The sequence below is a fragment of the Oryctolagus cuniculus genome, chromosome 6 (genome assembly GCF_051225735.1).
Source record: "Oryctolagus cuniculus isolate XC-2025 breed Fujian yellow rabbit chromosome 6, ASM5122573v1, whole genome shotgun sequence".
Lineage (NCBI taxonomy): Eukaryota > Metazoa > Chordata > Mammalia > Lagomorpha > Leporidae > Oryctolagus > Oryctolagus cuniculus.
The window spans coordinates 114,533,338-114,560,867 of record NC_142872.1 but is presented as its reverse complement, the minus strand read 5'-3'; the positions used below and the strand labels follow the sequence as shown (position 1 = coordinate 114,560,867).

At 37.7% G+C, this 27,530-nt stretch overlaps 1 pseudogene; it reads right to left on the bottom strand.

Moving 5' to 3' along the window:
• LOC108176560 (ubiquitin-conjugating enzyme E2 variant 1 pseudogene) overlaps positions 1–6,098 on the bottom strand; it is a 180,676-nt pseudogene extending 174,578 nt beyond the window's left edge.
• Positions 6,099–27,530: the final 21,432 nt, after the last annotated feature.

The window sequence follows — 27,530 nt, the reverse complement described above, 5'->3', positions numbered from 1 at the left end:
GTGGCTTCTAGCTTGTGGCCCTAATCTAGCTACTTACTTTATCCCTTATCAATTCAATTTATGTTAATCAATGTGACATAACACATTAATAAAATGAAAGAAAAACACAGAATAATCTTATTAGGTACAGAAAAGTCATTTGGTAAGATTTAACATCCTTTCATTACTAAAACTGTCCACAAAATACTCATAGAAGGAATTTATCTCAATGTAATAAAAACCATATATGGAAAACCTACAGCTAACATCATAACCAGGATAAAAATAAAAAATATTTCCTCTTAGATTTGGTACTTTTCATATAAAAATGCTAAACTGACTCAAAATAAAAAAAACTTGGCAGATCTTTATATTTTATATTAAAATATTATTTTATTTTACCTCATATATATTTACCCTTTAGCTAGGGCATTTTATTTCCTTCATTTTAATATTATTCTTTGTCATCTGACTTTTTTTATTTTTAGCAATAAGCATGCTAGCCAAGTTTAATGAAAAGTAATTAAGAGAGTACACCTGACAGACCAGCTTCTCATGTTGGTTAGGAACTGAGAACCCAGTGTACTTTCAAGTTGGAGTTTGTATAGATTTGAGTGTGGGCACTCAGTTTCTCCTCCCCACTACACCCTTTCTGGGATATTGCTGGGTGGAGGGCTTCTGCGTGTAGAATTCCTCCCAGAACTTCAGATGAGATTTTCCTCAACTGCCACCAGGGGCAGGACTGAGACCCACTCAATCAGGTTATTGAACAATGGCAAGACTTTTGTTATTTAAATATCAATTTGCTCCTGAGGCTTGCTTCCCATAAAAATTTCTGTGTGACTATTTTTTATATTAATCTGATATTAATATGCAGAGTATAGATTCAAAGTAGTTCATAGATAGACTTTTCCTCTTCCCTCCCACTCTTCTCTTCTCTTCTCTTCTCTTCTCTTCTCTTCTCTTCTCTTCTCTTCTCTTCTCTTCTCTTCTCTTCCTGCCTTCCTGCCTTCCTGCCTTCCTGCCTTCCTGCCTTCCTGCCTTCCTGCCTTCCTGCCTTCCTGCCTTCCTGCCTTCCTGCCTTCCTGCCGTTTGTTCTTTTTTTTTAATTAGCTCCCATGTATAAGAGACAACATACAGTATGTGTCAATCTGTGTATGGGTTATTTCACTCAACATGATATTCTCTAATTGCAACCATTTTGAGGCAAATGATAGAATTTCATTCTTTTTAAAATTTTTTAAAGGCAGAGTTATGCACACACACACACAAGGAGAGAGAAAGAGAAATTGAGAGATTCTTTTTAAAGATTTTATTTATTTATTTGAGAAGTAGAGTTACAGACAGGAAGAAACAGAGAGAAAGGGCTTCCATCTTTTAGTTCACTCCTCAAATGGCCACAATGGTCAGAGCTGAACTAATCTGAAGCCTGGAGCCAGCAGTTTCTTCCAGGTCTCCTATATAGGTGCAGAGGCCCAAGCCCTGGGACCATTTTCCACTGCTTTCCCAGGCCATAAGCAGAGAGCTAAAAGAGGAGCAGTGGGGACATGAACTGGCACTTATTTGGGATACCAGTGCCGCAAGGCTTAGCCTACTATGCCACAGCACCTGCCCCAAGAGTGAGCTACTATCTGCTAGTTAACTCTCCAAATGGTTGCAATGGCCAGGGCTGCTCCAGGCAGAAACCTGGAGCCAAGAACTTCATCTGGATCTCTCACATGGGTGCAGGGACGGAAGCACTTAGGCTATCTTCCATTGCTTTCCCAGACACATTATAAGGGAGCTGGATGTGACACAAACCAGCACCCTTATGGGATGCCAGTATTACAAGCAGTAGTTTTTTCCACTGCTCCGTAATGCTAGCCCCTCATCCTTTGATTTTTATGGTTGAATAAATTTCCACACATATACACATACACGTATATATGTTTATATATACATACACAAACATGTTTTTATTCATCTGGTTATGGACACCTTGGTTGATTCTGTATTTTGGCTATTGTGAGCAGTGCTGATATAAACATGGTCCAGGTATCTTTCCAATTCAATGTGTTCATATAATTTGGGTAAATACCCAGTAGTGGGATTGCTAGATCACATGGCAAGTCTTTTCCTAGTGTTCTTAAAGAAACCTCGATGCTGTTTGCCACAGTGGCTGCACTAGTTTACATTCTCACCGTCAGTGTTTGAGAGTCCCCTTTTTGAACATCCTTACCAACATTTGTTCTTCTTTATCATTTGGATAACAGCCATTCTGACAGGAGTGAGGTGGTGTGTCATTCTGAATTTATATGCATTTCCAAGATGGCTAGTGATATTGAGCATTTTTTTCATGTTTGTCGACTATTTGTGTTTCTTCTTTTGAGAGCTGTCTATTCAAGTCCTTTTCCCATTTCTTAAATGGATTGAGTTGTTTGTTTATTTGTATGCCAGATTTGCATGTAGTGTGCTCTTCTCTTTGTAGTTCTTTAAGGTATAAATTTAGGTTATTTATATGCGATCTCTTAATAGTAACGAAGGCATCTACAGCTTTGTCATTGTTCGTCTGTTGGGCTCTAAAGACAGATATAAATAAAATTAATACATTTCAAAAAGTTTTAAGCAAAAGATTTGGAAGATATTCCTCAAGGAGCACTGCGTATGTACTAACAGCTATTTGTTATATTTTGAAAAAAATAAATTTCTTGCTTGAATTATCGATCAATAAGTAACTATTCACTTTTATAACAGAGATTATTTTGAAAATAAAAATTTGGGGGTCAGCACCGTGGCACAGTAGGTTAATTCTCCACCTGCGGTGCCAGCAACCCATATGAGCACCGGTTCTAGTCCCTGCTGTTCTTCTTCCAATCCAGCTCTCTGCTGTGGCCTGGGAACAGTAGAGGATGGCCCAAGTGATTGGGCCCCTGCACCCGCATGGGAAACCAGGAAGAGGCACCTGGTTCCTGGCTTTGGATAAGCCCAGTTCTGGCTGTTGGGGAGTGAACCAATGGAAGGAAGACTTTTCTCTCTGTCTTTCCCTCTCATTGTCTGTAACTCTACCTCTCAAATAAATAAATAAAATCTTTAAAAAAATAAATATTTGGATTGCTTTGAAACTGGGAAATGATATTATGCAGAAATGGAACTCTTATACACTGTTGGTAAGGATGTAAATATTTATTATTATTTCTTCAAAGAGTCAAAAGTGTCAGAGTGAACACTTTGAGTTAAACATAGTATATAATTAATTTTCATAATGAGAGATAATAAAAGTTAAAAGGGTTGAAGTAGGGGCCAGCGCTGTGGCATAGCAAGTAAAGCCACCACCTGCAGTGCTGGAATCCCATATGATATGGGTTCGAGTCCTAGCTGCTTTATTTCTGATCCTGCTCTCTTCTGTGCCCTGAGAAAGAGGTAGAAGATGGACCAAGTCCTTGGGCCCCTGCACCCTTGTGGCTGGAAGAAGCTTCTGGCTCCTGGCTTCAGATGAGCTCAGTTCCAGCTGTTGTGGCCATTTGAGGAGTAAATTGGAGGATAGAAGACCTCTTTCTTTCAAGTGAATAAATAAATCTTTTTTTTTAAAAAAGGGTTGAAGTCAAAATATGAATGTTCTAATCAAGGAAGTGTCAATTTAAGGATTGAGTTTTCACTGGATGACTTTGAGAAACGATATTGATGATGGAGTAAGATTTAGTTGATGAGCAGTGAGAACGTCATTAGTAACTGAATGTCTAATAGGGTGAAGTAGTCATTTATTATATGGAGATTTGGTTATAGAACTTTGCCCCCATTCTTGAATGTCACCTCAAGATAAACTTGAATATATTTCCATATGCAGCCATAGTTATTGGCATAAACTATTCACCTGTGTTGAAAGGGTTCAGATACCTCTGAGGCACTGTTGGACTTTTTTCTGCAATATTGAAAAGCAGACTTTAGGATCCTGTCAGACACTGCACATTTGACTGTGTACAAAATATAAATTCTGAGATTTATTTATGCCTGGTTGTATTCTTCTCAATCTATGGCCACTCACCTTGCCTGTACTCCCTCTTTTTCTTTGTCACTAATTATACATTTCCAGATCATTTGATGAATCAAAGTCATAGAAAATTTATGGTAAAATGAAAAAAGCATCTGCTCTTCACTATTATCAGTGTTCAAAGAACTTTTTCTAATGTTTTCAAGATCTATGGCATAACGCCCAGCCTAGATTACTTCAGATAGACAGACTGTGTCATCACTCAGAATGATTGTTTCTCTTAGCATGCTAAGTCAGGGAAGCTAGCAACATTATCTTATTGCTTTCTTCATCCATGGCCATGCAGGGACCTCCTGCATTGAAAGTGAGGGCTTAAAATCACTACTCATCTTTTCTAGTTAGCAAAGACCTATCTACAAGACAGAAGTTTTATTTAAATCAGTCATCTGTTTATGATTTTCTTATTCAATATGGCAAATTGCCATGTTGCCTCAGAGCCAATTCAGTAGCCAAAGCTTTAGAAAACAACTTAACATGCAAAGATATTCAAATCTTCTAATCTCTCAAATTGTATTTTAAAGAGTACATTTTAAAGAGTAAAATCATGTGAATTTTTACTTGAAGTCAATCATGTAATGCCTTTATTCTTAATTTCTATTTTTATTATATAAAGGGTTTCAGCCTAGACTCCTTTAATGCCTGTTAATTGATGGATGATTCATCTCTTTCACAGTTTTGCTGAACTTTCATTGTTAACCTTGCCAACCAAAAGAAAGTTGGTGGGGAACTCAGCAGCTACTGCAACTGAAATGAGTTGTTATTTCAGAATTTTCTTACAGGTATTAAATAAACCATGATTTATTCTTCAGATATCTAGTAATAATCCAGAGGATCCAACAATATTAGTGAATGGATTTTGAACGCTATTACAAGTGAATAGTATTGTTTCAGTAAATCCATAGCAACTGTTGGTTCAGGATTTTTCCATATTGCTTGAACAAACCATAATTTCATTGGGTACAGTTAGCATGGTTTGGACTTCCATGTTTACAATGTTGGTTGAAAAATAAAATATACTTAGATGTATTCTGTTATCAAGGTATCTGAATTACTGATCATAATGCTTTATTGGCATCAAAATAATTGTCACATGGTTGTTTTGAAAGGAAACTCTATAGAATATTACTTAGACCTAACATCTGGAAAAATAAAAAAGAGACTTAATTATAAGGCTAGCATTTTGGCTATGCCATTGACAGAAAATAGAAACGTTGGAAACCTTTCTTCTATCCTCTCATAATTAGATCATAAAGGCTTAAAAGACAGCTGAACAGGGAGAAAAAAACTTTATTTGTGTGCATATAGGAGCTTACAAGGGAAGTAGTAGTCTCTTAGACAATTGAAATTAGAGGCTCGCTGGCACTGTGGTGTAGCGAGTGAAGCTGCCGCCTGCAGTGCTGGCATCCCGTATGATGTCGGTTCAAGTCCCAGATGTTGCACTTCTGATCCAGCCCTCTGCTATGGCCTGAGAATGAAGTAAAAGATGGCCCAAATCCTTGGACCCCTAAACCCACATACGAGACCCATAAGAAGCTCCTGGCTCCTGGATTTGGATCGTATCAGCTTTGGCCCTTGCGGCCATTTGGGGACTGAACCAGAGGATGGAAGACTCTCTCTCTCTCTCTCTCTCTCTCTCTCTCTCTCTCTCTTTCTGCCTCTGTAACTCCACCTTTCAAATAAGTAAATAAATATTAAAAAAATTAGAGGCTCAAATAACAGTAAGGGGAATAGCAGAAAAGAAATGATTCTACAGGAAAAGCAAAGGGGTTTCTATAGGAAAGACAAATGGATTCTCTGAGAACAAAGAGGAAATAAGAAATGTCATGATAATGTCTGTGTTTTCAGGTGGGAAGAGTTTTTCTATTTTCTTAATTGTCATCAAATGTCTTTAGAGAGGGGATGTATGGTATGTTTACTTTTGGTTTTCTTTCTGGTGGTAAGGCCAACCTTGGGAGGCCTCATTTCTTGCAAGGTTTTGCTTATAATCAGATGAGAGAAGCTCTGAGAAGGCTTCTTCATGCATTTCTTGAATCTCTATGTCTTCATAGCTACTAGAGGGTTCTGGGGGACGACAGTCCCCTATTTCTCCCATTTTCAAATGTCCTGAAATGTTTTGCAAATCAGAAGTTGTGGGGCTTGCTGTGAGAGAAAACTCAGCTTAGAAAATGTTGAGCCACGAAACCTTCAAAGAAAGAGAAAAACAGATTAAAATAAGGATGAAGAAACAGGAAAAAGACAAATATAAGTACATTGTTCTATATCACACTGTTCCAGACTCCCAGTCCTGGGAGTAGTTCAGTCCAGTTAAACACTATGCCTCATTTACCTGATGGAGATTATTAACCTTTTCCTTTTTTTTTTTTTTTTTTTTTTTTTTTGGCAGGCAGAGTTAGACAGTAAGAGAGACAGAGAGAAAGGTCTTCCTTCTGTTCGTTCACCCCCCAAATGGCTGCTATGGCCAGCTCTGTGCCGATCCGAAGCCAGGAGCCAGGTGCCTCCTCCTGGTCTCACATGTGGGTCCAGGGCCCAAGGACCTGGGCCATCCTCCACTGCCTTCCTGGCCCACAGCAGAGAGCTGGACTGGAAGAGGAGCAACCGGGACAGAATCTGGCACCCCGACCGGGACTAGAACTCGGAATGCTGGCACCGCAGGAGGAGGATTAGCCAAGTGAGCCGTGGCACCTCGTATATACTAATTTAGGGATATAATGATTCTTCCCACCCTGCCCTCCTGCTGGCTCACACTCCCACACTTACTCCTCTTCCCCGTCCAATTCCCATTCTTTCTATTTACAAAGATCTATTTTCAGTTTCCTTTATACTCACAAGATTAACCCTACACTAAGCAAAAAGTTCAACAAATAGTATGAAAAAATACTCTGTTCCTTAGCAGTCAAGACAAGGGCTGTTCAAAATTATCCCATCTCAAAGTGTCAATTTCACTCTAGATTACCTTTTAGGCACTCTATTATTTTCCACAGATCAGAGAGAACATATGGTATTTGTAGTTTGGGGATTGGCTTATTTCACTAAGTATAATGGTTGCCACTTGCATCCATTTTGTTGCAAATGACAGGATTTCCTTTTCTTTTTACCACTGTGTAGTACTCTGTGGTGTACATCTACCCTAATTTCTTTATCCAGTCTTCAGTTAATGAACATCTGGGTTGATTCCATATCTTAGCTTTTGTGAATTGAAGTGCAATCAACATGAGGGTATAGATCACTCTTTCATATGACTATTCTTTTCTTTTGGGTAAATTCCCAGGAGTGTAATGCCTGGGTCATATGGTAGATCTATATTTATATTCCTGAGGGATCTCCGTACTGTCTTCCACAGTGGCTGCAAAAGTTTCCATTGCCACCAACAGTGAATTAGGGTACCTTTTAACCCACATCTGCACCAGCATTTGTTGATTTCTATGTGGGAGTCAGAGCAATTCTAACTGTGTGAGGTGAAATCCCTTGTACTTTTTTAAATTTGTTTATTGAATACACTTTATGATTTTAATATATGTAGATTTGGGAACATGTTGATTCTTACCCCCTACCTCCCTGCCACCCATACTCCCACCTTTATTCTTTCTCCCTCTTCCTTTCCCATTCTTCTGTTTTACAGAGATCAATTTTTAGTTAATTTTTACACTCATAAGATTAACCCTATACTAATTAGAGAGTACACCAATCAGTATGAAAGAATGAAGAAAAAAAAAAAAATCAACCAACCAAACAAAAACAATATCGTGCCTCAACAGTCAAGGCAATGCCTTTGCAAAATCATTACATCTCAAAGTGTCAGTCCTGCTCCAGTTGATTACATTTTAGGTACTCTGTTAGTAACCCCAGATCAGAGAGACTTTTTGTGACTGGCTTATTTCACTATTGTAATGGTTTGCAGTTGCATCCATTTTCTTGCAAATTGCATAATTTTATTTTTCTTAGCTCTGTGTAGTATTCCATAGTGTATATATACCATAATTTCTTTAATTTTTTTTTTGTTTTTTGTTTTTTTGACAGGCAGAATGGACAGTGAGAGAGAGAGAGACAGAGAAAAAGGTCTTCCTTTGCCGTTGGTTTACCCTCCAATGGCTGCCGCGGCCAGCGTGCTGCGGCCAGCACATCGCGCTGATCCAAAGGCAGGAGACAGGTGCTTCTCCTGGTCTTCCATGGGGTGCAGGGCCCAAGCACTTGGGCCATCCTCCACTGCACTCCTGGGCCATAGCAGAGAGCTGGCCTGGAAGAGGGGCAGGAGACAGGTGCTTCTCCTGGTCTTCCATGGGGTGCAGGGCCCAAGCACTTGGGCCATCCTCCACTGCACTCCTGGGCCATAGCAGAGAGCTGGCCTGGAAGAGGGGCAACCGGGACAGAATCCAGCGCCCCGACCGGGACTAGAACCTGGTGTGCCGGCACCGCAAGGTGGAGGGTTAGCCTGTTGAGTCGCGGCGCCCGCATATACCATAATTTCTTTATACATATCTTGGCTATTGTAAATTGAGCTGAGATGAACATGAGAGTATAGATTGCTCTTTCATATACTGATTTCATTGCCTTTGGATAAATTCCCATGAGTGGGATGGCTGGGTCATATGTAGGTCTATATTCAAATTTTTTATATATCTCCATATTGTCTTTCACAGTTACTGTAACAGTTTACATTTCCACCAACAGTGCATTAAGTTACCCTTCTCCCCACATCTTCACCAGCATTTGTTGTTTGCTGATTTCTGTTTGAGAGATATTCTAACTTGGGTGAGGTGAAAACCCGTTGTGGTTTTGATTTGCATTTCCCTGGCAGCTAGCAATCCTAAGCACTTTTTCATGTGTCTGCTGGTCATTTTAATTTCCTCTCTTGAAAAATACTTGTTCAAATCCTTTGACCCTAATACTCTGGTTTCTCTTCAGATCATATAAATGTTTTTGCCTTTTACAAATCCTTTGCCTGTTTCTTAACTGGATTATTTATTTTGTCATTTTTGAATTCCTTGAGCTCTTTATAGATTCTGGTTATTAATCCTTCCCTTTAATGATTTTGAGACCATATATATGACTATAAGGTAACCACATGAATTAGAATGAGTCTCTCCAACATCAGAGAGGGATAATTAATTCAGGGTATCACAATGATGTCAAATGATGGAATGATTTATTTATTTTTTTATTTTTCAAAGACTCATTTATTTATTTTAAAGGTAGAAATACAGAGAGAAAAGTTGAGAGAGATGGAGAGGGAGAGGGAGAGGGAGAGGGAGAGGGAGAGAGGGAGGGGAGGGGAACAGGGAGAGAGAGAGAGACAGAGATAGAGACAGAGAGAGAGAGATCTTTCATCTTCCATATGCTGGTCCATTCCCCAAATGGATGCAAGCCATGAGCCAGGTGCTTCTTCCAGGCCCCTCGTGAAGGCCCCACTTATTAAAGTGGCCTGTATTACAGGTGATTGCCACTATGTAGAGAAATGCTGTGTGTTAACTTGTCAAAGAGCTGGGATAACGTATGAACCATAGAGGTGAATGGGGTAATCCAGTGTGAGGGAACTGACTTAATCAATTAGGGTGGCAACTGGGGACATGGCTGAGGATGAAGGAGTAATCAAGATGAAAAATATGCTTTATAATATATTTGAAATGTAATTGGTGGGGGCCAGCACTGTGGCACAACGAGTTAAAGCCCTGGCCTGAAGCGCCAGCATCCCATATGGGCACTGATTCTAGTACTGGCTGCTCCTCTTCTAATCCAGCTCTCTGCTGTGGCCTGAGAAAACAGTAGAAGATGGCCTAAGTCCTTGGACCACTGCACCCAAGTGGGAGACCCGGAAGAAGCTCCTGGCTCCTGGCATTGGATCAACGTGGCTCCGGCAGTTGAGGCCATCTGGGGAGTGAACCAGCGGATGGAAGACCTCTCTCTCTGTCTCTACCTCTCTCTCTACCTCTGTCTTTAAATAAATAAAATAAATCTTTTAAAAAATGCAATTGGTGGTTGTAGAAGTCTGGCAGCAATCCAATTAATTTCACAGCAATACAGATAAAAATTCATCAAAACTCAGAATGGCTCACATTAAGAAATCTACCAACAATAGATGCTGGAGAGGATGTGGGGAAAAAGGGACACTAACCCACTGTTGGTGGGAATGCAAATTGGTTAAGCCACTATGGAAGTCAGTCTGGAGATTCCTCAGAAACATGAATATAACCCTACCATTCAACCAAGTCATACCACTCCTTGGAATTTACCCAAATGAAATGAAATTGGCAAACAAAGAAGCACTCTGCACATTAATGTTTATCGCAGCTCAATTCACAATAGCTAATACCTGGGATCAACCTAATTGCCCATCAACAGTAGACTGGATAAAGAAATTATGGGACATGTACTCTATGGAATACTATACAGCAGTCAAAAACAATGAAACCCGGTCTTTTGCAACAAGATGGAGGAGTCTGGAAAACATCATGCTGAGTAAACTAAGCCAGTCCCAAAGGGACAAATATCATATGTTCTCCCTGATTGGCGACAACTAACTGAGCACCAAAGGGGAAACTTGTTGAAGTGAAATGGACACTATGAGAAACAGTGACTTGATCAGCTCTTGTCCTGACGGTTGATGTACAATGTAATACTTTATCCATTTTAGTATTTTTTGTTCTAGTACCATTGGTTGAACTCTGTAATTCACACACAATTATTCTTAGGTGTTTAAATTTTAACTGAAAAGTGATCCCTGTTAGGAATTTGGAAAACATTATGCTGAGTGAAATAAGCCAATCCCAAAGGGACAAATACCACATGTTCTCCTTGATAGGTGACAACTAACTGAGCACCAAAAAGGAAACCTGTTAAAGTGAAATGAACACTATGAGAAACGGTGACTTGATCAGCCCTCACCCTGACTGTTGATGAACAACTTAATATGTTATCCCTCCTAGTATTTTTTGTTTGTTCTACTTAATGCTTTTGGTTGAATACTGTAATCAATACACAATTCTTCTTAAGTGCTGAAACTTAACTGAAAAGTGATCGCTGTTAAATATAAGAGTGGGAATAAGAGACGGAAGAGATGTGCAATTCGGGACATGCTCAAGCTGACTTACCTCAAATGGTAGAGTTAGAAACATACCAGGGGATTCCAATTCAATCCCATCTAGGTGGCATGTACCAATGCCATCTCACTAGTCCCGGTGATCAATTTCTGTTCACAATTGATCATAATGATAGGAATAAGAACCAAAGGGATCGCAGAAACAAGACTAGTGTCTGCAATTACTAACTGATAGAATCAAAAAGGGAGAGAATGATCCAACATGGGAAGTGAGATACACAGCAGACTCATAGAATGGCAGATGTCCTAAACACCACTCTGGCCTCAGAATCAGCCCTTAAGGCGTGTGGATCTGGCTGAAAAGCCCATGAGAGTATTTCAAGCATGGAAAGCCAAGACACTCTGGCAAAACAAAACAAAACAAAACAAAACAAAACAAAAAAACCCTAAATGAAAGATCTCCACGAGTGAGATCCCAGTGGAAAGAACAGGTCATCAAAGAAGGAGGTACCTTTCTCTGAAGGGAGGAGAGAACCTCCACTTTGACCGTGGCCTTGTCTAAATATGATCAGAGTCAGTGAACTCAGGGGCTTCCTTAGCCTTGGCAGCTCATGACAAGAGCCTAGGGTGATTACTGAGGCCATAAACAAGAGTGTCAATTTGTTAATTCAACAACAGCAGTCACTGTGCACTTACTCCTCATGTAGGATCTCTGTTCTTAGTGTGCTGTACATTGAGATTTAATGATATAACTAGTACTCAAACAGTATTTTTCACTTTATGTTTCTGTGTGGGAGCAAACTGTTGAAATCTTTACTTAATGTATGTTAAACTGATCTGTACAAAAAGAAAATCGAAAATGAAAAAAAAAAAAAAAACTCAGTAAACTAAGAGCTCAAGGTGTGGAAGATGCAAATTTAATACTTCAAAGAAGGCCAGTGTCTCAGAGTCAGGACAAGGAGAGCATAAGCAGCTTCAGGGAGGGCAACACATTGCAAAATCTTTAATGATATTAACTGGTTGCCTTCAACATGTTCATTATCATTTCTTTGTTTCTTGGGAAAAGAATGGACAAACTTGACTGAAAGCTTTTTGGGGGGGAGTTTTTAATGCTCTGAACTATTTCACGGCATAAACGGGTAACAGTCGTTTGTACTCATGGAAATCAGATTTGAAGGCTTGATGATGTTTGGCAATGGGTGCCTTCAGAGGGATGAAGGAGTTTCTAAGAGCACATTGTTTAGTTTTTGTTGCAGAGTGTGTCATCAACATATTAGAAAAGGGTGCAGCCTTGAATAAATGTCAGTGTATAAGTCAGCTCTTAGAACTTGGGGGATGGTGAAAATGACTGCACAATAACCTGAGATAATGTGAGTCCATGTGAATCTCCTTTCCCAAAATATAAGTGCAAAGAAAAATTGTTGTGAGTCAAGGTGCAATGCTATCGAAAAGAAAGCTGAGCAGAGGTCAACGACTGTAAACCAGTCTGTGTCAGTGGGAATTGCAACTGGGTTAAGGACCATGGGATGATGAAATATTACAAAGGAATTTATAACTTTTCCATTTTGCACAAGTTGATAATTTTGACTTCATCCTGAATAAAATTTCCCTTCCTTTTTCACTGGCAAAATTGATATGTTACAAGGGGAAGAAACAAAGAACTGCTGTCTGTGAAAGTCTTTTATAGGTCCAAATTCTCATTCTGCATCCTGAGAGATAGGGCAATGGGCTACAGGTGGGGTGGGTTTCTTCTTTTTCCAGATAATGAGCATGGCCCTGCACTTATGCACAATCCAACCTTGTTAGTATGTGAGGCTCAAGGACTAATTTAAATACTTTAAAGTACATATTCGCTTCAGAGGAATTTTAATCAAAATGAGTCTTCTTTATGGATAGTAGAAAAGTTGAAGTTTAGCCTTAGGACAAGGAAATTAAGGTGTACTTTTCATTACATTGCACAAGAAGACATCAAAAGACTTGTGGAAAAATAGAATTAAGAGACATATTTGTTTTGGTGTAATTTTTTGTAAAACCTATGCTTAGTTTCTGCATATTATGCATATTTTTCACTTTATGAAAGCACCTGGTATGTATGGATTTCAAAAAGATTTTGCACCAAAAGAAACTTATCTTCCATTTTCCCGCAATCTATTTGAAGTGACCCATTATCTAAGGACAGAATTTGCTTAATATGTCTCTACCAAAAGGTTTGCCAGTGAGGAATCAGAGACCAGAAAAGATTGTTGAGTGTTAAAAGGGTCTAAGAATATTGATATTGGGGCAATCTGGGACATAGACAGCAAAACAGACTGCAAGAAACTTCAACAGTTTGAGTAGGATTATAGGTGATATTCAAAGATAAATCCTTTGAACAGTCAGTAGAAAAAGTCAATACAAAAATCTATTTCCAAATCTTGTTTTAGTCTTTTTGTTTTAAAGATCTATTTGTCTATTTGAAAGGCTTCATTACAGAGTGGGAGAGTCAGAAAGAAAAGATTTTCCATCTGCTGGTTCACTTCCCAAATGACTCCAACAACTGGGACTGAGCCAGGTGCAAATCTGGAGCCTAGAACTCCAGGTGCCCAAGCATTTGGGTCACCTTTTGGGCTCTTCCAGGTGCATTACAGGGAGCTGGATTAGAAGTGGAGCAGCCAGAACTCAAAGTGGCACTCACATGGGATGCTGACAATGTCAACCTCCCCTATTTTAATCATAATGATAGATTCCGGGGTACAATTAAGGAAGGGTTAACCCTATCAATTGGTGGAGTTTATAGGAAATTGCCCTGAAGAAGGAGCAAAATGAGTTAAAAAGATGCTGAAATCCAGCATAATCTGCATTAATGGTTTCCTTCTCTTAAGTTCAGGTCAATCCTTTTCCAGTGTCTTGGCTTTTTATGGTAACTATAAATGTCTTGAAATTAATGTGGGGAGATTTTATTCCTGGAAAAAAAAAACGGAGTTGGAGTTATTCTGAGCCATATCTCTGTTTTTGCAAAGATGTGGTTATTAGAATGAGAATTATTAATTTTAATACCTTATTTTTCTTATTTTCTTGCAATCTTTCAAGGAATTGGGTAGAAACCTCAGTGATGATACTGAGGAGATGACCTATCCATGGAACCACATTATTTTGGATTTGTACTTTATATTAGGAAGTAGATTTCCTATTAAGTGGAAATCAAAATTTCTTGGGCTCTGGGGCCTTCAGATTTGGGGCAGGGTATATTAAGAATGTTGTATTGAGTATTTCATAAAGATTTAAAGATATTACCCTCCTGTTTATGTGTGAATTCTACTTTGGTCCAGTTAACCTTCAGTGAGAGGACTTCTTTTGGAATTTCTATAAGGACCAGACTATGGCCCTCCATGTTGACAAATGTCTTGTTATTTGTAAGAGAGCCTGGAAGAGGTTCTGTTTGCTTACCGAGGAGGAACTTCTCCAGTATAAACATGAGTGGGAAGGCCACATCTAAAACACATGAGATTTAATTCAATGGCCAAGTGCCTGTGAGTGTCCTAGGGGAGTGAATGTAGGCACAGAGTCAGAATTTAATGTGGGACTCCTCTTACCTTTTAGCACTAAAATAATATTAAATAATTTTTAAAAACTTCCTCTCAACCTTAGGTAACTCTTCTATAACAAATAAAAATAGTATATATGATAGCAATAGTACTTCATAAAGTCACACAATTTAAATGAAATAATGTATACCTACCAATTAGCATTTGGTGCAAAACCCCAAACAACTCTAAAATCGTAATGGTTGAGGCCGACATTGTGGCACAGTGATGTAAGCTGCCTCTTGGGATGTCAGCATCCCATATCAGAGTGCTTGTTCAAGTCCTGACTGCTCAGCTGCTAAACCAGCTTCCTGTTAATATGCCTGGGAAAGCAGGGGGAAATGACTCAAGTACTTAGGCCCCTGCCACACATGTGGAAGACCCATATGGAATTCCTAGATCCTGGCTTCCACCTTTCCCAACCCTAGTTGTTGCAATCATTTGGGGAGTCAAGCAGCAAATAAAAGATATATCTCTGCATCTCCCTCTCTGTCACTCTGCCTTTCAAATAAATAAATATTTTAAAAATAAAATTAAGTTATAAGGTTTATAAAAACAAACTTTTTTGTGTGTGTATATGAAGGACAAGAATCAGCTAGCTATGGCCCCTCTAGACATTGCTGGCTTCAAATAACTCCTCAATCTTTTTCCAGATTGAAAGCATGGCTATTGAATGCTGTATACTTTGTCCTAGTGGGGGCAAAAGCAAGAAAGATGTAGTCATCCATACACACATTTTAGAATTTTTTGTTTGTTTATTTGAAAGAGTTACAGAGAAAGAGAAAGAGGGAGGGAGGGAGGGGAGAGGAGGGAGGGAGAGAGAGAGAAAGAATCTGTTAAATCTACTTGTTTGTTCCCCAGATAGCTGCAATGGCCAGTGCTGGGCCAGGCTGAAGCCAGCTAGTCCCCACTTATGTTTTCATTTTAGAACCCAAGTGTAATGAATCCTTGCTATCCAGAACATGATTTTCTCATTGTAGAGAACAGAAGCAAGAGAGCTGAGAGAAAAAGGTGATTGTGTCTTCAATAATTCTGCTGGGACATGGAATACTACAACATCTGCTCATAATTAGGCATGACAAGTCACATGCCCACAGTAAGGCACAATAAGTCATATGAATGAGTGAGTGGGATAGCTTACTCCACCTAGAGAAAGCATAGTAAGAAAGAGATGGAATTCATGATTATAGTGCACCAAAGCAATCCACAATAATGTGCATGGAAAAATACCCAATTGAAGAGCAATGGGTGTCTAAAAATGATAGCTATTGCTATATTTTGATCAGTTTATTATCTTATTTGTTGGTACGAAATTGTGGTATATGTGCCAAACATCCATCAATTACACAGTGATGTCCAGCCTACTATGTAGAAATTGTCATTAAATTAAATTCATATTTAATAAAGCAAGATGTTGTATGGCTTTATTTTTATTCTTAAGTACCATCATTTTCTGCAAATGAGTTAATCTTAAAAGGTGTGGAGTGAAAGCAGTAATACTTGTACTTTTTAATTTAAAGAACTGCACTCTGGTGATTGTCAGTAATATTTTACTTAGAGGGAATACAATACAAAAAGACAGTAATAACCTTAGGGTTCGACATAAGGAATTGGCACCTCCTTCCTTAAATGCATCAGTGGTCTCCAAGTTATATTTGTGTTTGAGAGATAAGCCAAATGCCATTACTCTGACCTACAGTGGTTTGTATTTTTAGAAAAGACGAAATAACCAACACTTGCATTTTTACATCTGTGATATGAACCAATAATCCCATGAAATTGGATGAGCACTAGCCTTCCGTAAAAATGATTAGTCCCATTTTCAAAGATAAAAATAATAAACTGTGAAAATATTTGAAAGAGAAGATTTCCTTCTTTTAAGCTGTGAATTAAATTTCTTTGAGAAATGTTGAAAGCCACACATTTTCTTCAGAAGATGAAAAACTAAGTTGTATTATTTATTATTTTGAACTTAGTAAAGGGAGTGCTAAAGAAAAATTACACATTCCCTCAAAAACAATTTGCTCTCTAGCATTTTATTTCAACCGCTTTCATTTCTATGTGCAAAGAGAGTGAGAGCAGAGGCTGAGTGTGCCAGTAGTGGTGTCAACTGCGGAGGAATAAAGCTCATAGGCTGATTTTGAAGTCTAGCCGGCATACAAATCAATGCATTCTAAGGGTTGTTGAAGTCCAAATCAAATCTGATTTTTTGAAGCAATATGTTCCTTTGCTTGAGGCATCAAGCACATTACAACATTATGTTAGTTTCCAAAAAGAATATTTTCTGAGGAGTATCCTTGAACTTCAGTAATGAATGTTTGTTCCAAAATTCTAATGTAAAGTCTAGAATCCTCATTTGCCCTCATAAACAAATATTTTATAATTTATACTTTTATTCTCATCAAAATATTAATGCAATGGATTAAGATGCTGCTTAGGATACTGACACCCCATATTAGAACTTGAACCCTGGTTTAAATCCTGGCTATGTTCTGAATTCCAGCTTCCTGCTAATGCACACTCTAGGAGGCAGCAGGTGATGGAGGAAATGCTTGGATTCCTACCACCCACGTGAGAAACCAAGATTGCGTTCTAGCTCCTGTTTTAGGCCTAGCCCAGTGTCTGCCTTTGCAAACATGTGGGAAGAGAATCAGCAGATAGTGGATTTGTTTTTCTCTCTGTCTTTTTGTCATTATCTGTCTCTTTGTCCCTCTGCCTTTCAAATGAAATTAAAAAAAATGTTTAGTTTTAAGTGCTATGATAGCTCATGCTCACTAAGTTAACTATGTCAGTAAACATGAGACATATACTCATTAAAAACTTAAGAAATCAATGTCTAGCTATTCCTTGCTACCTCCTGTGTTCTATTATAATAGTGTACATTATAATAAAAAGAAGGAAGATGCTATAGTCATTCTAATTCCAGACATTATCATTTATAGAATTTCTGTCATATACCAGCTTATTCAGAAAAATAACTGGAAAATGTGAAGAAACAATGCTTCAAATTAAGATTATACAGCATTACTCCTAGATTCACAAAAATTTGGTGATTTTTTTGGTGAAATTGTGAATAATAAGGCACTATGATTTAAATATTAACTGTTCTTTTTTAAAAAACTTTTATTTAATGAATATAAATTTCCAAAGTACAGCTTATGGATTACAATGGCTTCCCCCCCCATAACGTCCCTCCCACCCGCAACCCTCCCCTTTCCCACTCCCTCTCCCCTTCCATTCACATCAAGATTCATTTTCGATTCTCTTTACATACAGAAGATCAGTTTAGCATACATTAAGTAAAGATTTCAACAGTTTGCTCCCACACAGAAACAGAAAGTGAAAAATACTGTTGGAGTACTAGTTAGAGCATTAAATCTCAATGTACAGCACACTAAGGACAAAGATCCTACATAAGGAGTAAGTGCACAGTGACTGCTGTTGTTGACTTAACAAATTGACACTCTTGTTTATGGCATCAATAATCACCCTAGGCTCTTGTCATGAGCTGCCAAGGCTATGGAAGTAAGAGCCATGTAAAGTTTAGTGAAATTCATAGCTAAATAAACATTTAAAGTTTTGAATTAAACAGATTAAACACATATGGTTTATTGATGATGCTGTATCTATATATTTAAATGACAGGATGCTTAAGGAGCAAGTAATATGAATTAAGTCTTTAAGCTCTAACATGTTTTTCCAATGAAAGCATAGGACTTTATTTTCTCTACTTTTAATTAGCTCAAAAGTATTAATCAATGCTAAGGCAAGTATCTGATCAACAAACTGAAAATGAGTCATCTATATGAAGAGGAAAGAGGTTGAAAGCTGTTGTACTCATGGAACTGGTACTTTCACAAGACCAAATTTTCCATGTGATAAGTGGCACAATGAACATGTAATGCATATCCTTTTACTTTGCCCAGGGAAAACTGGAGTTTTGACTGGTGTTGTCTGTATGCTGCTCTAGGCTTTGAGAAGAAATGTATTTCTGCTTGTATTTCTTCTTTCTTGCCACTGAAATGATTTGAAACTAGGGCCATTGTAAAGGAGTGAAAGAAAAAGAATTTCTCCAACTTCACATCATTCAAATTTATTAATAAGAATACATGGTCATAGTGGTTGGCTGATGAAGAAAGCCCTGTTATTTTTCTAGATTCTGTTCTTCTAGTAACTATCCTTTATTGGAACCTGTTGCCAGGGTTAGCATGGAGTTAGAAGCAGGTGGACCCTATTAAAGATAATACAAACTTTCTGTGTATAGTTTTCTTCTCAGACTTAGGCCTTAACTGTGGCATTGAGTGGCTACCAGAGACTATCACTCTGCTGACTTATACAAGGTTCAAGGTGCTGTGACCCAAAAGCCTTTTGTTCCTTTCAAGGTATTTAAGAACTCTAGGAACAGTAGTCCCTGGAGGGTTGAGTCCTACTTCTGGTAACACTATCTTATATTTTCTCCTTACTCCTTGCCCTATTCTTCTAAAATATATCTATTCATTTTACATATTCAACTCATATATCACCTGTTGAGGAAGCCTTCTATTACTCTACCATGACAGAGTTAATCAGTCCTCATTCTCTGTTCTACACATAATTCTACTGATGCACTGCATATTAGTTTGTTTACATGAGCACCTCCTATAATAGATTTCTGTAGTTGAAAGAAGGAGATTTCATTAATCTCTGTATTACAGAACAAAGCACAATGTCCTCTCTACTATGTGTGCTCAATAAATAATTCTTCATTTGAATTAACTATGGCTACACTACAGCTCCGTTTTTCATTCCCTTTCATTAGAACATATCTTTGATTCTCCATGCAGCTTTTTCTATTGTATCACAAAACCATTCACTGTTGAGATAAACAAAGACAAGATGACCTATTTTTCTATAACTGAGCAAATATTTGTCATAAACACCCACCTAGCTGTATAACTCAAGAAAATTAATTCTGGTGTAATTCAGTTATTTCAATCCACCCTGATAATTTAAGCAGCCTCTTCTAATGACATAAAAACAATGTTCTACCTGCAAGGTTCCACTGCATGTTAAGTCTGAGCTTTTAAACACTTGTTCTTATTTTCAAGGTACCATTTTGATATATGGTGGGGGTGAGACTTTAAACTCTCATGATTTATGTGACTGAGCATGTTCTCTACTGGAGAATTAGTAATCTAATTTTCTCTTTGGATTATTTACCAGTCTAAGGTGATCTTATCATGTTGTGTATTTTTTAAAAAAATTTTGGGGGGTGAGTGGGGAAATTAGGGTACAAGGTAGAACCCAAAATTATAATCTCTGTATTTCTAACCACTAATCTCCTCATCCATTAACTCCTCATTCATTTCAGCATTATCATTGTGACCCAAGTCCTTGCTGAGTGACATCAAATTATTTTCAATGAGTTAAAGTATTGTTGTCATATACACAAAATAAATATATGAGCATGTGTTTAAAATGTCTTTAAATTGATGAATGAGAAAAATAGAGTAATCTTGGAGAAAGGAGAGTTCAAAAAATGGAGATTTATAGAAACTTTCTACAAAGTAAATAATGAAACAGTTTTCTAATAGATAAAATTTGTTACTCATCCTCTGGGCAATCAACTCATAATCTTTGTAGTTTTTTTCTGTTAAAGGGAAACATAAAATTAAACATTTTATAAATTTTGGGGACAAAAAAAGTAGGTGAAGTTATAAAACTTCATTAGAGAACAAATAAAACTTCATTAGAGAATTAATAATCTTGGAGTATATTCATTAGAAAATGTTTAAGTATATAACATTGAAAGGCATACAGTCATCATTTTGACTTATTTCCAAATTTCAAGTAATGTCTCTTAATATCACACAAGTACTCTAAGGACTTTCAATTCCATTCATTGGATCATACCTGAACTTATGGATCTTTTCAATGACACATGTTGGGCATGGGAAATTACAATATATATGAGCGATTTTCTCCCCTACTCATCTAATGATTCCTGTCATGGCAGCTGATCTTCAATTTCCTTTTTATGTGTTACGAGGACTTATAGTGTTTCTCAACAAATATTGTAGCTTTTTTTTTTCCTTTATAACTTATGGAACATACCATTAGTCTTATTTTGCTCACTGACTTTCACCAAGTCCAAACATTTACATGTTTCTACTAGGTCTTTTCTACTGATTGGACTAATAAGGGGGCCAGGAGAGAGTATAAAATAGAAAACTCATTCAAGGAATCTCTATATTTTTCTCAATCCAAAGTTAAGGAGAAAAAGCTTTCAGGCTGTCTTCCTTGCTGGACAGAATGTTCTCTACGTAAAATGTACAGTCAAGTTTGCAGCCCTGCCTATTGACATATCAGTGGGGAAGACTAACAAATTATTGTACCTTAATTCTAATCTTCTCCCTAAACATGGCCTTTCAATAGGTTGGTCTCATTAAATAGAACAGAAATCAGTCTTAAGTTCTAAATGTTGCTACATACTTCTATGTTGAGCCATCTGCATCTTATAGACCTTTCAGCCATTTCCATATCTCTAATACTCTTTTGAGAAATTCTTGATTTCTTAATTAGAAAAAAAAAAAGATATGCTATACTCCAGACTTAAGTCTTTTCATGATATCCTTTTTTTTTTTTTTGACTTTGTATATGATTCTGAGTTTAGCATGCTGATTCTTCTGCTTGGAATATACTTCTGCAACTTTAAAGCTAAATATTGTGTCTCTTATGACTTCATGGTATCGTGTGTCTCACACAGTCTAGCATAAACCATTATTTTTGTTCTCTGTAATGAATCACCTTAAAAATTAGTGGCGTAAGATAGCAAAAGCAATTTAAGTGGCTTGTGAATTTGCAATTTGCATGAGGTTCTGTGAGAAGGTTGCCTCTGTGTCTACTAGCATTGGTTATGTTGATTCATCGGGAGCTGGAGTATCGACTTTCAAGAAACATATTTACACATATGATGAGTTGTCCCTTGCTGTTCCCAGGGGAGAAATTTAGTCAGGGCTATTGGGTAGGAGCTGTGGTCCTCCATATAGGTCTTAGCAAGTGGTTGCTTGAGCTTCCTCACATGACAAAGGCTGAGTTCTAAGAGTGAAATTCTAAGAGACAATAAATCTGAGGTTAGTCTTGAAATTCCTCTGGTGTCATTTTTGGGACTTCTCTCATTTTGAGGCTTTCCTAAGCATACTCTGCAGAAGTTGTCTGTGTCTTTCAACCTTGTGGTTGTGAGTTACTCTTATCATGCTGGAAGCCTGTGGTGTGGTGATGAACTGTGAGTGTTCTGTAAACTTCCAATTAAATCTGAATCTTTTTGGGGACCTGTTTCACCAGTCAATGTGTTTCTGCAGCATTTCATCATGAGGAGTGCTCCCCCTTTTTTAAAAAGAGAAATGCTATAATATGTGGCAACTGGCATAAGAGTAATGACCTTCTTCAACAACCCTGAGGTAAGACTCTGGTAAAGTCTTTTTCACTGAATAATAGACTGTTAACTGTGGAGAATGTTTCGGATGTGTTTTACAAGTATTATTCTTGTCCTCTCCGTCGCAGAGTACAAGAAGATCTATCTTGCATCTTCACCTTAAGAAACTCTGGAATTCCTGAAAATGAAGTACACGAAACCGTGCCTACCCCCAAGATTGCAGTCTTCAAAGCTTTCTCACTCTCATACTAGTCTTATTGAATATTCAGTAATTTGGTATAGCTACCATACAAATATTCCTTTCAGTTTTAGCTACCATGATTCTACTCTAGGAAAACAAATCTTTGCTCTGACTGTGGATTCACTTGTCTCTTCAGGTTTGGGCATGGTTGTTTGCCCTGCAAACCAAGTTCTCTGATAAATCCAAGAAGTCAGTGATTTTTCAGCTTTCCTGTACTATTTATATAAGGATAGGAGTGACAAGTTCTAAAATTGTTTACATATAATGGCTGAAATCAAAATTCATGTTAAAAATATGATCTTGCAAATTATCACATCCAGCAAGTTGGCTATCATCAAACCGTCAAGAACAAAATAGCAAATATTAGCAGGGGTGTTGAGAAAGGGGAACTTTTGTACACTGTGATGGGAATATAGATTGTTGCAGCCATTATGGTAAACATATTGAGATTTCTATATAAATTAAAAATAGAGCTACCATACCATCATATTTTTAAAAAATGAAATTACCACCTCATAAAAATGTGTGAAGTCCCTTGTTCTAAGAATGTAGGTGTTCTTTGATGAATATATAAAGAAGCTGAGGAATATGCGTGTATATAGAATAAAATATTACCTATAAATTCAAATTTACCCTGTTAATTGTGAACTCATCATATGATACCTTAGTGTGGCACCCATGGTTTGATATTTGTTTCTGGCACAGATAATAGAAATTTTCTAGTATGCCATATTATATTGATGGATGATTTGAAATTATCCTACTTTTATTCATAAATATGTATCAAAGAATACATATTTATATATATAATACATATACTTATATACAATATATATTATATATATATATAATACATATACTTTTTATGTGTTTGTTTGTGTGTGTGTGTGTGTGTGTATTCCTTCTTTGGTTTCTGCGCATCAGACCATGTCTGTGTTATTTATTTCATAGACCACCATCTATCTTCTAGATGATTTCTCTTCAAATCCAGTTTTTCTGTAGTTTTGTGTCCAATTTATCATTTCATACTCAATAGCCTACAACAATATCTCATTACCTAATAGCTGACCTAAAGCTCTTCTTGTGCTTTCAAACAAATTTTCTCCTCTTTACTATTCCACTGCATCCATGTAACTCTTTTCACTGCACCTGAAGACAAACTATTGATTTCTACATTCTGTTCTAGGACTGTTCTTAATGCTTTATATTCAACACTGGAGTATTTTCACCGTGTTAAATAAAAACTTACTTGTATTTCAAGAGAAATACATTGTTTTAGAAGATTTTTAAAGGCAGAGTTGCAAAGAGAGGAGGAGCAGGAGGAAAAAGAGAGAGAATCTTCCTCCTGCTGGTTTACTTCCCAGATGGCTGCATCAGCTGGGGCTGGGGCTGGGCCAAGCTGAAGCCAGGAGCCTAGAGCTTCTTCTGGGTCTCCCCCATTGGTAAAGGGGCCAAAGAACTTGAGCCATTTTCCATTGCTTTCTCATGTGCAATAGGAGGGAGCTGGATTGGAAGTAGAGCAGATGGGATTCCAGCTGGCACCCATATGGGATGCTGGCATTGCAGGCAAAAGCTTAACCTGATATACAACAATGCCAGCACTGAGAAATTCAAATTTTATCCGACTTAAAACAGTAATCTTCACTGTTTATTTCTTCTCTGTACTCCACCTGCCCCCATTCTTCTTTATTTGGATATAATTGTACTTACAGTAAGGGATAAGGACTAAAAAGGTGAAGAGGAATAACAGGTATGGATCACAGTGCAGAAATTTACATGCCGTTTTTTCTTTAAAAGAGCTTTATGTCATATGTTTATTTTATTTATGAGCAAACTTAAAGATAATAAAATAAATATCAAAGCTAAGATTCAAATTATGGTCTCTAAGATTTAACAACTTTTCTTCTGCCTTTTGGCTGAAATAATCTAAATTTGGTTGCAGAATCAAAGACTTTATTCAGTGAGTAAAATTAAGGATCTAAATCAAGAAACAACTGCTAGGTTGTCCAAGTTCATTGTTCCACAAGCCTAAGTTGTTATTTTTGTTTTTGTTTTTAATGTGGGCAAATGCATTGAACGAGGTTTTTTTTTTAAATATTTTATTTATCTGTTTGAAAGACAGAGTTACAGAAAGGCAGAGGCAGAGAGAGAGAGTTTTCCATCTGCTGGTTCACTCCCCAAATGGCCGCAAGGGCTGGAGCTGAGCCCATCCGAAGCCAGGAGCCAGGAGCTTCTTCTGGGTCTCTCACGTGGGTTCCACTGCTTTCCCAGGCCATAGCAGAGAGCTGGCTCAGAAGCGGAGCAGCCAGGACTCGAACCAGTGACCATGTGGGATGCTGGAACTGCAGGTGTTGGCTTTAACACCACGCCACAGCAACAGCCCCTTAAATGAGATTTAAAGCAACGCAGATTCATGTGTGGTTATCAATCATATTGAAAATCACAGCATTCTTCATTGAAAAATGAATACCTCTTAATAGCTAACAGACTTGGTTATTGATTAAGGAGGTACATTACATTCCTGCTCTGGATGCTGTCTATATGCAAGAGGCCAACAGTGGGGTTATGAATCACTCATGCTGTGATTGCCCTTACACTTAAAGCTCCCTCCCAAGGTGCAGTGGATACTGCCTGGATCAGGATTGCAGTGTGTAGAAAGATCCTGTTACCTGGGAACCAGTAGTAGTACATTTTCACAGCCAAGGACAACATCCTGATTGACTTGGGCTTCTGCAGCCAGCATTCCACTTTTAAATCTACATTACAAAGGAGTAAAACAGGCACCTATATCTTTCTCTTGATAAAATTGGCTTCATCCTCTAATGCTCTCAGATAATTTCCACATGTTAATATTATTTCTCTAGCCAGATTAACAGGAGAGAGAGGAAAAACAGTCTGCTATGTACATAATTTATGTTTTATCAAATAGTTATTTACTTGTCTCACTTTCTTGATTGTGGTTTCCTTAAGAAAATCAACGTTACATGATAATTATTCTATTTATTGTATGAATGAATGGATATATTTATTAAATAATTAATCTAGGAAGTGTTGTGGGTGTGGATGTTTTAATTCCTATTTCAGATCTTTGTCTCTCACAAAGACAAGAATTCTATTTGAAGACATTTACAAAGATGTACAAATAAGAACAGGATTTGCCCCACATGGAGAAATACTCATTAGGAGTAGGCCAGGGGGTTGCACATAGGGAGAAGTGGAGAGAAAGGAAAGAGACAGAGAGTATCTGAGTAGCAACTCCATCCGTGGTCTTTGGTAAAAGAGAGGGCCCTTCCCATTTTTGGCCTCTTGTATGAGGTAGAGGGTGGTGCCATTACATGCATGAAACCCCCTGGGAATTTTATGATACCTCCAAAAATTTCATGTGGAGCTAAATTTTCATATTTTTTGATGTCTTTTCCTCTGAGTCCTGTATGAAACAGGTGCATCTGAGTAAGGGGCATTTTGATTGTCAGGTAGCAGCATAATGTTACACTGGGATATAGCAGGAACTTCCAGCTCACTCAGATCTATCTAACTGCCTGCCTATTCACCACACATTGGAAGGATATATCCTTAGCAAAGTGACTAAAAAATTACAATTGGTAAACTCATAGGCAACAAATGCTAGTTTCTATGATTTTATAAAGGCAGTAGAAATAAAATCAGGTTTATTAAGCAAAGTATATTTTTCAGTCTCAGAAAAGAGTGGTAGTAATATTTAACAGGAAAATTTCCATTTTTAAATGGTTGTGCATTTACTCCATTAACATTTCTGGCTCATTTTAGTGTCAATGATTACTTTGTGCTTGAAGAATATTGACTGTTATAAAGAGGCAGAGCAGGTTGACCTAGGCTGAATAAAATCATCTAGTCATTACATCGCCACAGAGATATCAATTAGAATGGCTACTCATGCATCAAATCACCTTCACAAGAACTAAGGAAACCAGGTGAGAAAACACAGTTTCTAATTCTTGTATAATAATAAGAAAATATGCACTGAAGAAAGCAGAAAGGGGAGAGTTGCCTGAGTCCCTGGGAGATGCCTCCCACATGGGGCAGGGAGAGGGAATTAGGTCTAGACCTTAGACTTGAAACCCAGTACCAGGCTTGCCACGATGAAAACAAAACAAAGCAAATCAGCATCGTACTAGGTCCTATGAGGCCTCTGAATCTTCCTTAGCCAGAAGGCCAAGGGATTATTTCCCTCCCCTCTCTCTCATCCTCCAGCAGACAACCTTTGGAGCAGTACTCGAGCCACTGTGGAATAAGGTGGAAAAGTCAATTTAGGATTTTGCCTTGAGCTCACCACACTGAGCTAGGCACACCACACTGAGATCTGTGTAAGGAATGTCAAGGTTGTCAGAACCAAGATGGAGTTACTGGCTCAACTTTAACGAAAATAAAAGAAAAAATACATTATGAAGAAAATGTTCTTATGCACCACGGTCACCTAATAGTAACTGTCACAAAAGACTCTCCAGAAATACAATATAACAAGATCTCTACAACCTTAAAAAATGTTTCTACAAGGAATCTTGGGAAAATACTTGTAAACATCTGACAAGGGATTAATAATCAGAATACATGATCAACTCAACTGAATAGTAAAGACCCAGATAATCTAATTAAGATGGACAGTAGACCTAAACATTTTCCAAAAGAAGACGTGCAAAGGGCCAACATGTACATGAGAAAAATGCTCAAAACCACTAATCATCGGGGGAATGCAAATTAAACCACAATGAGATTCCTCCAGTTATATTGTCTATTATAACTAAGACAATAGTTAACAAGTTTAGGAAATGCTGTTAAGAGAAGGCAAATCATGCATGCTGTTGATAGGAATGTAGAGTAGAACACAATATAAAGGTTCCTCAAAAAACTGAAATTAGAACTATCATCTGATCCAGCAATCCCCCAATGGATATATAAGAGAGGGTAATGAAGTCAGGCTACAAAGAGACATCTATACCGCCATGTTTATTTCAGCATTACTCAAAACATTCAAAAAATGATAACCAAGTGTCCATCCACTAATGAATGAATTAGGAGATGTCATAAACATACACAAGGGAATGCAACTGAGGCATAGAACAGGTGAAATCTGATCATTCACAACAACAAAGATGAAACAGTAGGTCGTCTCATTATGTGAAATGAGCCAAGTCCAGACATATGAATGTTGTATGATCACCTTTCTATGTGAAATCTGAAAGTGTCGATATCATGGAAGTTGAGAGTAGAATGGTGAGAGTATCGGGAGGTTATTT